The sequence below is a fragment of the Lissotriton helveticus genome, chromosome 9 (genome assembly GCF_964261635.1).
Source record: "Lissotriton helveticus chromosome 9, aLisHel1.1, whole genome shotgun sequence".
NCBI classification, from domain to species: domain Eukaryota; kingdom Metazoa; phylum Chordata; class Amphibia; order Caudata; family Salamandridae; genus Lissotriton; species Lissotriton helveticus.
In genome coordinates this window covers 1021702760-1021715551 of record NC_136070.1, presented here as the reverse complement: position 1 = coordinate 1021715551, position 12792 = coordinate 1021702760, and positions in this window count along the sequence as shown.

The window sequence follows — 12792 nt, the reverse complement described above, 5'->3', positions numbered from 1 at the left end:
TACTGTCCTGACTGGAATCCCACAGGAATGCTGCGGTAAAAACATGGAGAAAGAGAACGATTGGGCGCTGGAAAAGGGAAGGCGAAGAATTGCCCACACGGTCCGGTCCGGGTACGGTTAAGTAGGACGTCTTTACGTCCGATTGGTAGGATGGCATTATCCATCTGATTGATTGATTGATTGTACTTGAAGTATTGGTTCTCTTTGAGACATTTTCTATTTGCAAACAGCGATGAATAGGAACGTTCCTCTCTCTTTGCAAATAGTTAAGGATAGGTAATGCAAACTTTTGTCCCCCATTGTAATCCGTCATGCCTATCTTTCTCCCCACTGATTGTTTGTTATCGATTTTTATCGATTATTGCTCTTTGAGATATTCCCTGTCTACAAACAGGGAAGAATAGAAATATTCTGCCCCCCTTTGCAGATAGTGAAGGATAGGTAATGCAGATTTTTGTCCCCTATTGTAATCCGTCATGCCCATCTTTTCTCCCCACTGATTGATTGATTACTTGGACATTTTATTTTACAAGGAATAGTTCGTTCGAGGCATTCCCTGTTTGCAAATAACGAAGAAAAGAAATATTCTGTCTAAATCTTTGCAAGTAGTGAAGGGTAGGTAATGTGGACCTTTGTCCCCTGTTGTAATCTCTCGTGCCTATCTACTCCCCACTGATTGGTAAACTAGTTCCACCCGGACCATTTATTAGAGGTAGGTCATCTGGCTCGACCGGAGGGTACCCCTAATAAAAAGGACATATGCAACAATAACGAAGTAATCACCGTATCCTGTTAACAGAAACTTTAGCATGAAACACGCTAGAAAGGAAAGAAAAAAAAAAAAAGAGAAAGAAATAAGAAAGCAAAATCAGTAGGCCACTGATGAGTTTTTGATTTCGCTACAAATAGGAAAACGTTAGAAATAGCTCACGATAAAACACATGATTTCGCTAGAAATAAGAAACGTTAGAAATAAGCCCGTAATAAGAAACATGAAAATGGTGAGAGAAGCCAAGCTTGACATCACGGCAGCCACGAGGCAACTAGGCTTCGCCACCCCTCACTGCTCCAAACATGTCTGTCCCACCGCCTGCCACGCCCCTATAATGGTAACATGAGATAGATACAAGTCAGCAGATACCTACCCCCATTCTGGAAACTCCCGAAGTGCAACAGGTTCGCGGCTACGCCCATCCGGAAGACGAGATCTTCGGCACGTGTAGGGCGGGTCCTGCTGCCAGCCGTCGGCCGGAGGTCGTCGCATAAGGTGGGCCAGAAGAGGAGCCGAGGCCGACGGGATCCGGGCGTCCCCTCTTCTTTCTTCAATAATGGCTGCGACAACACGGGGGGGGATGTCTTGCTCATGCCACCGACCCCCCCCTCACATCTCCTGGTCCAGCCCCGGCTTGGTAGAAGCTCCCCGTTCGGCCCTGAAGCGGCGCCTTGCAGGCCACCGGGGGGGGGGGATGTCTTGCCTATGCCTCCGACCCCCCCCCTCTCATCGCCTGGTCCGGCCATCATGAATGTTAACGCCGAGAAAAACGGCGTGGGGTGCACTGGGAGGGAGAGGCGGCGCGAACGAGCCTCTCCCACCTCCCCAGGTGGAGGCCCCCAGTGGCACCCCCAACGCTCCACTCACCCGGCAAGGGTTCGTCCGCTCTTGTGATGCAGTGACTGCTGGAACTCGTAAAAATGGCGGTCGACCCTACAGGAGCGGGCCCGGCGTGAAGGGATGGCCCGGTTGCTTGTTAATTAAGAAATGAGTCCCAATCAGAAGTGTTCTCCTCGACTTTGAAGATTCTATAAGAGCCACGGGGGCCCCCGACCCCCGCAGACACCCTTGATGGGGAATGACTGCCATGATTGCCCGCGGAACGATGAAAATGTAGCCGCGAGACGTCGGCGCTCCCATGCTGACGCCAGCCTCAGTTTGAATGACTAAAATCCTGCAGACTACAGTTCGGATCAGTTCCGGTGAAAACCCAGTATGACCCGGTAGAAAAAATTGTTGCCTCCCTCCCCCTTTTGACTGATGGTTCATACCGCCGATCCTTTCTGTTGCCCTTTAACGGAACTTTTGGACTGCCGAAAGAGGCTCTGGGCAAACCACGAGTTGGTGGAGATTTTGACTATGCCTGGATCTGCCTGGCTGCACCCAAAATGGCGCTGGTACAAATGAAACTTTCAACTCCTTGTTGTACCCCGATTGCTCAGCCTTGGTGTCATGAGATATGTATGCAGTTTTTTTAAACACAATGAATTGATATGGGATGGGTACTGATTATGTGTTCGGACAATGAATTGACATGAGATGGGTACTGATTGAACATTCGGACAATGAATTGTTAAGTTTTGGCGCATCATGATTATTGAAAGTTCGAATTTCAACACTTATGATACTCGCTCACACTGAAGTTTCGATATGATTTTATTGCACTTGTCGCACTTTTTATTATGAAGTCAACGACCACCGACTCCATTAGGTTTTCCACTAATAAGTATCCCCACATGTACAGTTCCAGCCTGCTCCGTGGCCGGCCCACGGGGTTGTAGGCCCGTATTTGTACACCGACATTCTTATTAAAGATTTTTGGAAAAAGCAAACATAGTTGTCACGCGTAGATTGGTAAGTTTCGAATAAATGACCACTATTTCCGATATAACTAAAATACAGGTGAAATGGCTCAGCTCGATTAGTTAAGAGTTAAAAAGTATAGTACGCAGAAATATTGCAAATATGAACGGTCCAGGTTTTTGTTGTATGTGTTTTTTCATTTTTGTACAGCCTAAAGCAACCGCTAAAGATCCTGGTATTTAGCCTATACTTTATATGCTACCTGTATCAGGAAAGTTGTTTTAAAATGCCCCTAAGTCGCCCCGAAGGAGTGCCACCTGACCCCCCTAGTACGAACGACAACGACTCCGCACCACTGTAGGTTATCCCTTTTCCTCAAAGGAGAGAACGAGCTCGCCCCCCCCACTTTGCACCGACTGCCCTCTGTTCTGACCCCCCCCCTGCACACGATCCGTAATACCACACTTAGGCGACCTATGCTATCCACAGGCTTCCGATAATCATCTCTCCCACACTAAGCGGTCCACCTGGGCTTAAACGTCAAGTTGGCAGGGACTGCATCCCGTGTAGATAGGCCGAGTATGTAGTAAGTAAAAGCCTTTTCGGGTTTATGCGCGCTAATGTGTTTTTAAATGCTGCCCCCGCCCCCCTTCTTTTTCCCTCATTCTGCAGGTCACATCGGAACGTCGATTAAAGTAAAAAAAAAATGGTGATCTAGCGGACGAAGAGATGGGAAAAAGGGGTTCGATTATGGTGCCTACACACGACGAGCGAACAATGACTATTTCTCTCCCTGAACTTAGCGCTTGGGAGGACAGCCTGAAGCGGAAACTACAAAATATGACTTCGCTTGGCACCCCGAATAATACAACCAAGAATGACGTGCACTAATGAATAAATTCCTACGTTTAACTAAATAGGGAAAGTTTAAGGAATATTCCGAGGTGAGGTTTACCCAAGTACCCTCCGCTTGGAGGACTAGGGATGTTGCCAGTGTTTAAAATCTACTACCTCCTTTTCGCACCCTCATAGACATGAAACTCAAAGCTGCCTCATTGTTCTCCCAACTGACACCCACTAGTTCTTGACCGATTGCCAAAGGCGTAAGTGTGTGCAACCAAAGCCACCAGTGAAGGCAGCCAACGATAAAAGAGAAGAAAAAAAAGGTAAAAAGAGCTTAGGCTGCTATGGATGCGCAGCATACAGGAAGAGATCATTTTGGCCAATAACTGTTCTATGTTTTGTCTTGGATTTTTGTATATAATACCAATAACTGTTCTATGTTTTGTCTTGGATTTTTGTATATAATACATGTACTGTCTCCCCCGCCTGAGTTTGTGTGTACGTAATGTATGGAGCTACGTCGTCCCTCTGCCTGTGTTTCCGTATTACTTGACCCCTGCTGTTCTGTGTTGTGTGCGCACTAAAATGGCCTATTATTGTACACGTTTCTCTCTCTCTCTCTCTCTCTCTCTCTCTCTCTCTCTCTCCATGTCATACGTGTACCGAATGGTTTGTTTAGAGTGCGGACGACTCTCTCTCTCTCTCTCTCTGAGGGTCCCCCTGTTCCCTCCTCCCTTGTGTGGTAACGTTGTGCCCCACCCGGCACAAACCTAATTGGGTCTCTTCGAACACAAAGGTGTTCGGCAAAATTGACAGGAACTAAAACGATTGTAACTTGCCATATTACTACCTCTCCTTTCTGGAAAACGATAGAACCCGAGTTGGTAATGAAAGAAAGGACAGGTAAGACGACTGATGTCCCCATATCTGGCCTTTTTATAGGGGGACTATAACGTCAATGGTCTTCTGTTTTTCAGTTCGTTAGAAATGCAATCCCCAATGCCCAGATTGCCTCACCCCTCTGCACTTAAGTGCGGATGTCCAAAGCGTCCTCGCTTCCCCCGATTGACCCCAGCTCCCTGTCCAAAGCGTCCTCGCTTCTCCCGATTGACCCCAGCTCCATATCAGCTATCCCCGAAGCGTAATTGATGACCTTGATTAACTGTCGCTCCCCGAGAAAAGCATGTTTAACCTCTGCCCCCTCTCATGATGATAACCCCCCTGCTTGCAAGAGTTAGCCGACCCCGAGGGGAAATGTAAGATTGTCAGTACTTGGGTTAAAAAAAAAAGGGCGAGTCTCTACCTAAGGACTCGATTTCGAGTCTGATAGAATACACTGTCAATGGGAGTCCGATTTCTCTCCACGTACGTCACGAATGAACGCCAAATAGGCTTACGAATTCAGTGGAAATGCCCTCCTACATACTCCATAAGTGATGACTTCTGACTGTGACCGATGAACCTATCCCCCACCTACTTAGGATTGGGGACGGAATTGAGATGTATAAATGTCTTCTCCTGCCAGTTTTTCTAAAACTTGTTTTGTACCCATTCAAAGATCACCGGAGGAGAGGAGCTGGACGTGACGCACAGCCTGGCCACAGATCATGAAGCACGTGTGACCTCAGCCAAAGGTGGAGTCGCAGAGCAACGAGACGCGGGATGAGGCACCATTCTCAAACTCAGCAGATGAAGGAATGAAGGGCTGCCTTGAAGCCCTCGATTTGCTGACCCACTCGTGCCTGAAGTCCCCGTCCCTTTTGAGCCCGACTGATGGGCCTGCCTGCTCGTCGTCCTTTGCTCCTTTGGTCCCTTGGTGTGTTCAAAGATCTGATCCCACTCCGCCCTCTCTTCCCTCGATTATTCAACAACATCACCCTTTTCGCATAACTTTTGACTCAGAAAAGAAGAGCAGCATTTAGATAGAATAAGGTTTTGCCACGGAAGAAGAAAGACACGCAGGTGCCCAGCATGAGGCACCCCTAAGAAGATCAGTTAGGAAACAGGACTGTGATCTAACAGCAGAGGACTGATCGCACCCTGCCACGCGTAAGGATGAATCCGAGCTGGACCTATAGCTCCACCGCCGGTGCTCAACAGCGCCAACGAAAGAAGACGGACTACCAGAGCCTACCAGTGATGGCTCGCTGTTAAAAAGACATTGTGACGAAGACCCCCTTCCTGAACTTTGTACCCACCCCTTGACTAATTGCTTGTATCGAACTGAATTCCTCCCTCAACCACTTTTGTATTGCTTTCAAAAATGTTTCATCGGTCACTCATGTATTTAGTTTTCCAAAAGTCTCTTATAGCACTGACAAGACCCGAAGGTATCAGAGCACTTTTTACTGTATGTTGATGTCACCGGAGAGAAAGTCAGAACCTGATTCTATAATGTGTCGGAACCTTTTTCTTGATTGACCCCGACTAAGTATTATGCCGATATCTAGACTTGTATGAATAACCCAACAAATGTAAATTCATATGTACCGCATTCCGCCAATCATATCGACTGTATAGAAATGAACTAGCTTATGTTAAAAAGCGGCGACTGTTGAAAATGGCAATGTATATGCACATAAGCGGCGTTCATTTGTGTTCACTGTACCCCTTGCTGTAAGCAGAACGGATATCGCGAAACGCTGACTGTGTTATCCCGCCAGCATAGACCCATGCACACACGTACACGACAGCCATTTTTAGGCACCATGGCCTCTCTGCCCGTTTGTTAAACCCTCGAGACCCCTCCCCGCGCGCACTGCTCATGCATCGCCCATAAAACCCTCCCCCTCTGCGTGACCCTGCTCTAGAAGTAACACTCCTGCTTGACCCACACCCCCCATTTCCTCCCAAGAACACCCTTCCCCTCAGCTGACGAGCCCCCCCCCCCCCCCAGCTGTACTTGGCCTTTCGACCCGGTCCCAAGTCCTAAGACCAAGCCTCGTGGATGTACACCCCCCCCTTTTTCCTGCCCAGCATAACAAAACAGTGATACACCAACCGAAGTGCCCGATCTTATCGCCTGCCCAACCTTTGATCTGATCATCCCCTCCTGCCCTCGTGTCCTGTAGGAATGTCCGGTTGAGAGATCACAATCTCTTGTTACATTCAGGAGGGGAGGATGACATCTGAGCGACTGGTATGGGAATAGGCCTGAAGCTGGGATTCCAAGCATGCCTTTTCCTACTTCAAAGCGTCTTTATTGCAATAAGGAATGTTTTGTGCATCATAAACATGTGTATAAAAGACGAAGCCTCAGAGAAACTTGTTAGAGCACCTCCTGAAGACACTATGCGGGTGTCCTTAATGACAGGCTCTCCTCATGAGAAATAAAACTCTATTCTTGTTTTCCTGCTTCCAGCGCCCGTCTCTTTATTTGGTAATTGTTCAAGATGGGAACTAAGAGGCATCCTGCGCCAGCAGCCTGGGCATCAGGTGTGATATGGGCTGACTTTTCCACATTTGTACCCTGATGAGAACGTAAGGGATTTTGCTCCACTAACACACACAGGATCCATGTGCCATCTACAATAGAGAGTCAATTTATATACAAAGCACAACATTTGCTTTAAAGCAGAATAGATCAGGAGGTGCCCCTGAACCCAACGGAATTCCCAGCTCATTGCTAAAAGCCAACTTGGATTCATCTGCAATCTTGTTAACGCCTTTGTATAGCAAATCTTTCAATTATCCTCTGTCATAGACTCTTGGTGAGGATCCATTCTCTATCCTCTCTTTGAAAAAGGCAACCGATCTGATTCAACTTGCTACTGTCTTATAGCACTATTGGATGCAGAAGCCAAGCAAGAATTTTAATAAAAGAATTAGAAGCATGGATCAAGCAAAAGCAAATATTTCCATCTCATCAAACAGAATTCATGTCGGAACGTTGCACAGTAGATTAGTATTGCGATAGTTTAATTCTTGGCACACCAATTACGCTGCAAATTCACCGCTTTTGCTTGCTTTTTTGACAACTCAGCAGCCTTTGATAAGGTTGACAGACATACTTTATGAAAAAAATGACAGTCATGGGGAAGTCCAACAGCCATATTGAGGGTTCTTTTATGGCTGTACTGCGACACTTGGGTATAAATTCAAATTCAAATTGGAAGAGGACATGGGGTCTCAAAGAGAAAACCCACAAACAGAGGTCTAATGCAGGGGAGTGTCCTGGCTCCAGGCACTTTCATCCTTTCACAGCCAATATCAGAGGCGTTAGGCAAATTAAGATCATTTTCACTGATAATCCAGAACCCTTGTTTTCAATTCCTGCAGTACTGTGGTGGCATCGTATTACAGGCCCAAACCTACATTGTGCTACAAAGAGCCCTAAATAGTTCCACAAGCGAAATTTCGCCAACAAGCTAACGCATAAATATATATATACGGTAATGATTGTTGAGAAACATGCAAAAAATACTGTTAAAAAAATGGCACTCCAGCAACTTTGTGCTACACTGCAGCTTACAACTACCTTGGTGTTTGGTTACCGGAAAAAGGGTCCGCAAGACTTCACCTAGCAAATATAAGACATAGAGGAGCCAGTCTTCCCTTCGGACTATGTTAACTTCACACAAACTACATATCCAATGTCCAAAGGTAACTGTAACAAGAGCGAAACTCTTCCTAGCATTGACCTACACCCACCAAGGTTTTCTGTGTTTTATTGAACCTACACTGAATCTGAGTCAATGCAACAACTACAGAAAATTGTTCCACCTGCCAAATAGTACATCTAGGGTACAGCAGCGATTTGTATTAGCCCTACTTAGACCGGGCACCATAACCAAAGCAGATTTTCTAAAATATTGACACCTAGACAACACCTAGACCCGCAGCTTGAAAGACACAATTCGCCTATTCTTTGAAGGAAGAAACAACATCAACATTTGGTACCGATATTTTATGGAGATGATACAAGCCCTTGAAATTGACGGTATATGGGAAAATAAACCATCTTACTTACTTACTTTATTATACAGTTAATAAAAACCGTAATATACAAACATAACAATGCATGATAAAATAAAACGTTAAAATGTATAACATCGTGATCAGATTCTTGGTGCTAAGCGTTATGCAGTGCGGTTAAAATAATGTTAACAAACTTCCCAGCTCTTGCTAGGGCCTGGGCTGAATTGTTACTAAAACACAAAGCCGATGCTTCCCTACAGTGTCTCAGTGACTGTTCCCGGAAGACAGGAATCAGTAAGCGGCGTCGGTCGGTAGCAAAGAATGGGCAGCAGCATAACAGGTGGAGCCAGGACTCGTGTTTGTAATTGCAAAGCGTGCAAGTGGGCTGCTCATTCCACCAGGCCCCCTGCGGGTTAAAATCAAAGATTGAATAAACCAACCAGACTGGCCCTCAAATCTGTACTCAAGTCCCAAACATTTTTGTTAAGTCAAGTGGAAGATACCTTGGAGCCCACAAAGAACAGATCATCATTTCTATTCACAGAATCCTACTATTCGTTGAATGCTCAGTACTATTAATGGAACACATACACAAATCAGCACAGCAGAAAACCCTGAGAATGAGATTCATGCGGTTCCAAATAAAATAATTCAGGTTATCATGGGCTTCTGAAACCTACAAAAATACAAGGTGAGGCTTAGTGATTATAAACACGAGTTGTTCATTCAGGGCCGGTCCTAGCCATGGGCGGTATGGGCAGCTGCCCAGGGCCTCAGGCTCAGGGGGGCCCCGCCGCCGGCCCCGCAGTTGCTGGAATAATAAATGATGATCATGGCCTGGGGAAAAGCGCTGCGCAGACTAGTAGTGAGCACAGCACAGTGCATTCTTCCGTCCAAATTAATATCGAGTGTGTGTCATGTGTGTGTTTATTTTGCAGTTACCAGCCAGGCCTCGTTCTCCACACTCTGTTGTGTTGCACGTACCTAACCGTACAATCGGCATTCGGCATTTCTGTGGTGTCTGCGCAAACCTACAAATGCAACTTCATGTTGGCTAGAGATTGAATCCTAATAGTGCTACACATAGAGTGTTACACATATGATGAGTTTGGAGGCCTTTGCAGCTCTTTGGGGCACTGCGTATAATGTCCCAACCAAGAGGTACGCGTTAGGATACAACAGCACAAATCCAGAATTAAAAACAATGTTGCCAACGCTCCCTTGGTTAACCATTGGAAAGAGAAGAATCACCAAGAAAGCGAAATGACTTGGACAGTTATTTCCAAAGTGGAAAATGACTTAAGAGGAGGCGACCTGGATGCTAAATTAATTAAAAGAGAGGCAATGCTTATTGTCAAATTCAACACCGTGTTTTCAGGATTGAATGAACTGACGGAAATCTTTAAACTGTAGGTTCACGAACATTCACTCCAACATATGAAGCCATTTTTTAACACCCACCATTAAAACCATTGCTTACGAACAATTATTCAAACACTTGAAGCTATTTTAATAGCTGCCTTCAAAACCAGTGCAACCGTGCAGCAATTGCAAATGTACCGTTCCAGGCAACAAACCTCGCTGAATAAAGTCATTTTACATCAGAAAGAGACTGAAAATACAATAAAGTTTGTTCATTCAACACATGATAAACTACTTAAAAGTTGAAGACTACATTTCCCATCATCCAATGCGAACTAGGAAGTGCTAACAACCAGTGCAGCGTTTGGATGGCCGCGGAGAAAGACGTCAAGTAAATACGATCCTCCAAGTAAGTTTATTTCCCCAGCTTCAACCCTCACGATCGCCGCATGAGCAACTGATACATTGAAGGCAACACGCTAAGACACCGTGTTTGTTTCTTCCCAACAGAAAATTAACCGGCAACACTAATTCCTCCAAAACAATACAATGTGCCTGACTTGCCTGCAGAGGTAAGCGGCGCATTTTTTATCTCGATGTTTAACCCAAGCAAACACATGGGGCTGCCAGTAATTGCAGACATGCATTTGTGCCCTTTTGTATTTAGATAGGCGAGCCGGGCAGAATCCAAACGCCACGGAACACCTACAAGTAAGTGAGGCACGCGAATGGTGTGGCATGGTTGTTTGTATGTTTGAAATGTTCAACCCCTGATTGCGATTTTCTTGATACATTCTTATAGACTGGGAGTTCAGCAACCTTTCCAGCTTGTGCAGCCGAGTGCGAGGTAGGTGAGGTGACTTGAGTTTTGGGGACAGGCAGTGTAGAGACGAATCCCCCCTCAAAAAATTCTCTGTTCTTCTATTACAGATTGGTCCTGATGAGAACTACGCAACAATGGTAGTTCGAAACGCGTAGACCTTCTAGTGGCCAAATATATTCAAAAATGAATAACTGACGCAGAAATATTTGTTTATATTCAATTTATTGTGAAGAAAACATTGGCTTTAGTTGCTGTTTATCTTATGTTGACAGCATTTATCGAATCATTCACGTTTTGTTGTGAGTTGTTGTGGTTTGTAGTGGGATGAGTGATGTATGAATGATGACTGAATGGTGAATAGGTTGTGTCATTTATATACAAACAATGAGTTTGTAAGCACTGTAAATAATAATTGTTGTGCACACCAGGTTTTTTAATATTTGTATAAGATTTGTGAAAATCACTATCTAAATAGAAGTGGAAAAATTGAAAATATAAAGAAATTAAAAATCAGTTGAATTTATTCAATAAACACATTGTTTCACTCGTATGTTTATACAACAAATGGTTAATTTTGAAATTTGCGGCATTTGCACTGTTTTTGTTCATTACATGCTTGTGTCAAGCTATGCCGGTGGGAGCCCATACCCAGTGGTTTTGTTTTCAGGAATTAGTAAGCGGCGTCGGTCGGTAGCAAAGAATGGGCAGCAGCATAACAGGTGGAGCCAGGACTCGTGTTTGTAATTGCAAAGCGTGCAAGTGGGCTGCTCATTCCACCAGGCCCACTGCGGGTTAAAATCAAAGATTGAATAAACCAACCAGACTGGCCCTCAAATCTGTACTCAAGTCCCAAACATTTTTGTTAAGTCAAGTGGAAGATACCTTGGAGCCCACAAAGAACAGATCATCATTTCTATTCACAGAATCCTACTATTCGTTGAATGCTCAGTACTATTAATGGAACACATACACAAATCAGCACAGCAGAAAACCCTGAGAATGAGATTCATGCGGTTCCAAATAAAATAATTCAGGTTATCATGGGCTTCTGAAACCTACAAAAATACAAGGTGAGGCTTAGTGATTATAAACACGAGTTGTTCATTCAGGGCCGGTCCTAGCCATGGGCGGTATGGGCAGCTGCCCAGGGCCTCAGGCTCAGGGGGGCCCCGCCGCCGGCCCCGCAGTTGCTGGAATAATAAATGATGATCATGGCCTGGGGAAAAGCGCTGCGCAGACTAGTAGTGAGCACAGCACAGTGCATTCTTCCGTCCAAATTAATATCGAGTGTGTGTCATGTGTGTGTTTATTTTGCAGTTACCAGCCAGGCCTCGTTCTCCACACTCTGTTGTGTTGCACGTACCTAACCGTACAATCGGCAATCGGCATTTCTGTGGTGTCTGCGCAAACCTACAAATGCAACTTCATGTTGGCTAGAGATTGAATCCTAATAGTGCTACACATAGAGTGTTACACATATGATGAGTTTGGAGGCCTTTGCAGCTCTTTGGGGCACTGCGTATAATGTCCCGTGCTGTCTGTAATGGCAGTCTGTTCTTTTCACTTCATTTACTTAATATTCCAGAAACGCTGAGAAGCAATTTCCGGTCATACAGATTTAGTTTCACAAAAGTTACGTACATTAATGAAGGGTAATCCATCTAAAATATTTCGATAGGCAACTTTCTGAAACCTTTATATTAATTTGAGTGCAGAGTGCAGTGCATACTGCATGGCGTTTAGGTAATGTACCAGTATCCTAGGGGAAGGGCTTTACAGATTCCAGAAATATCAAATTCTGGAATATTGTATAAACATACTCCACTTGGGTGCTCTGTACATACTTTCTTCTGGGCACAGGCCTATTTTCTGTGAATTCCAGGTTTTACTCTGATGGTGATTGCTCTTGCTGGCATCGCTCAGCAGAAGGCTTTGCAGGGTCATGAAAATAGAGAGCAGAGCTGAAGCATCTTCATTAAACATACTTTCTTGGTCTTGCTTGCCTTACTGTTTGGTTGTGAATACCTAATGTGGGCTTACAAGGAACGATCGTTGCGAGAAGCAGAAGTGTTTGGTTGGGGACGGGCGGATCTGCTTTAGGGCAGGGGAGGAGTGGCTTGTCCACTGCTAAGGGCGCTGACTGTTTGGTCGGCCTACCGGGGCCAACCAAACCGGTCATGAGCACTCTGGCCTTTCTACATGTAGACTGCAATGCACCCTACATGGAGAAAATGCCTCCCCATAGGCGCCTGGCTTATCGGCGTACCGACCA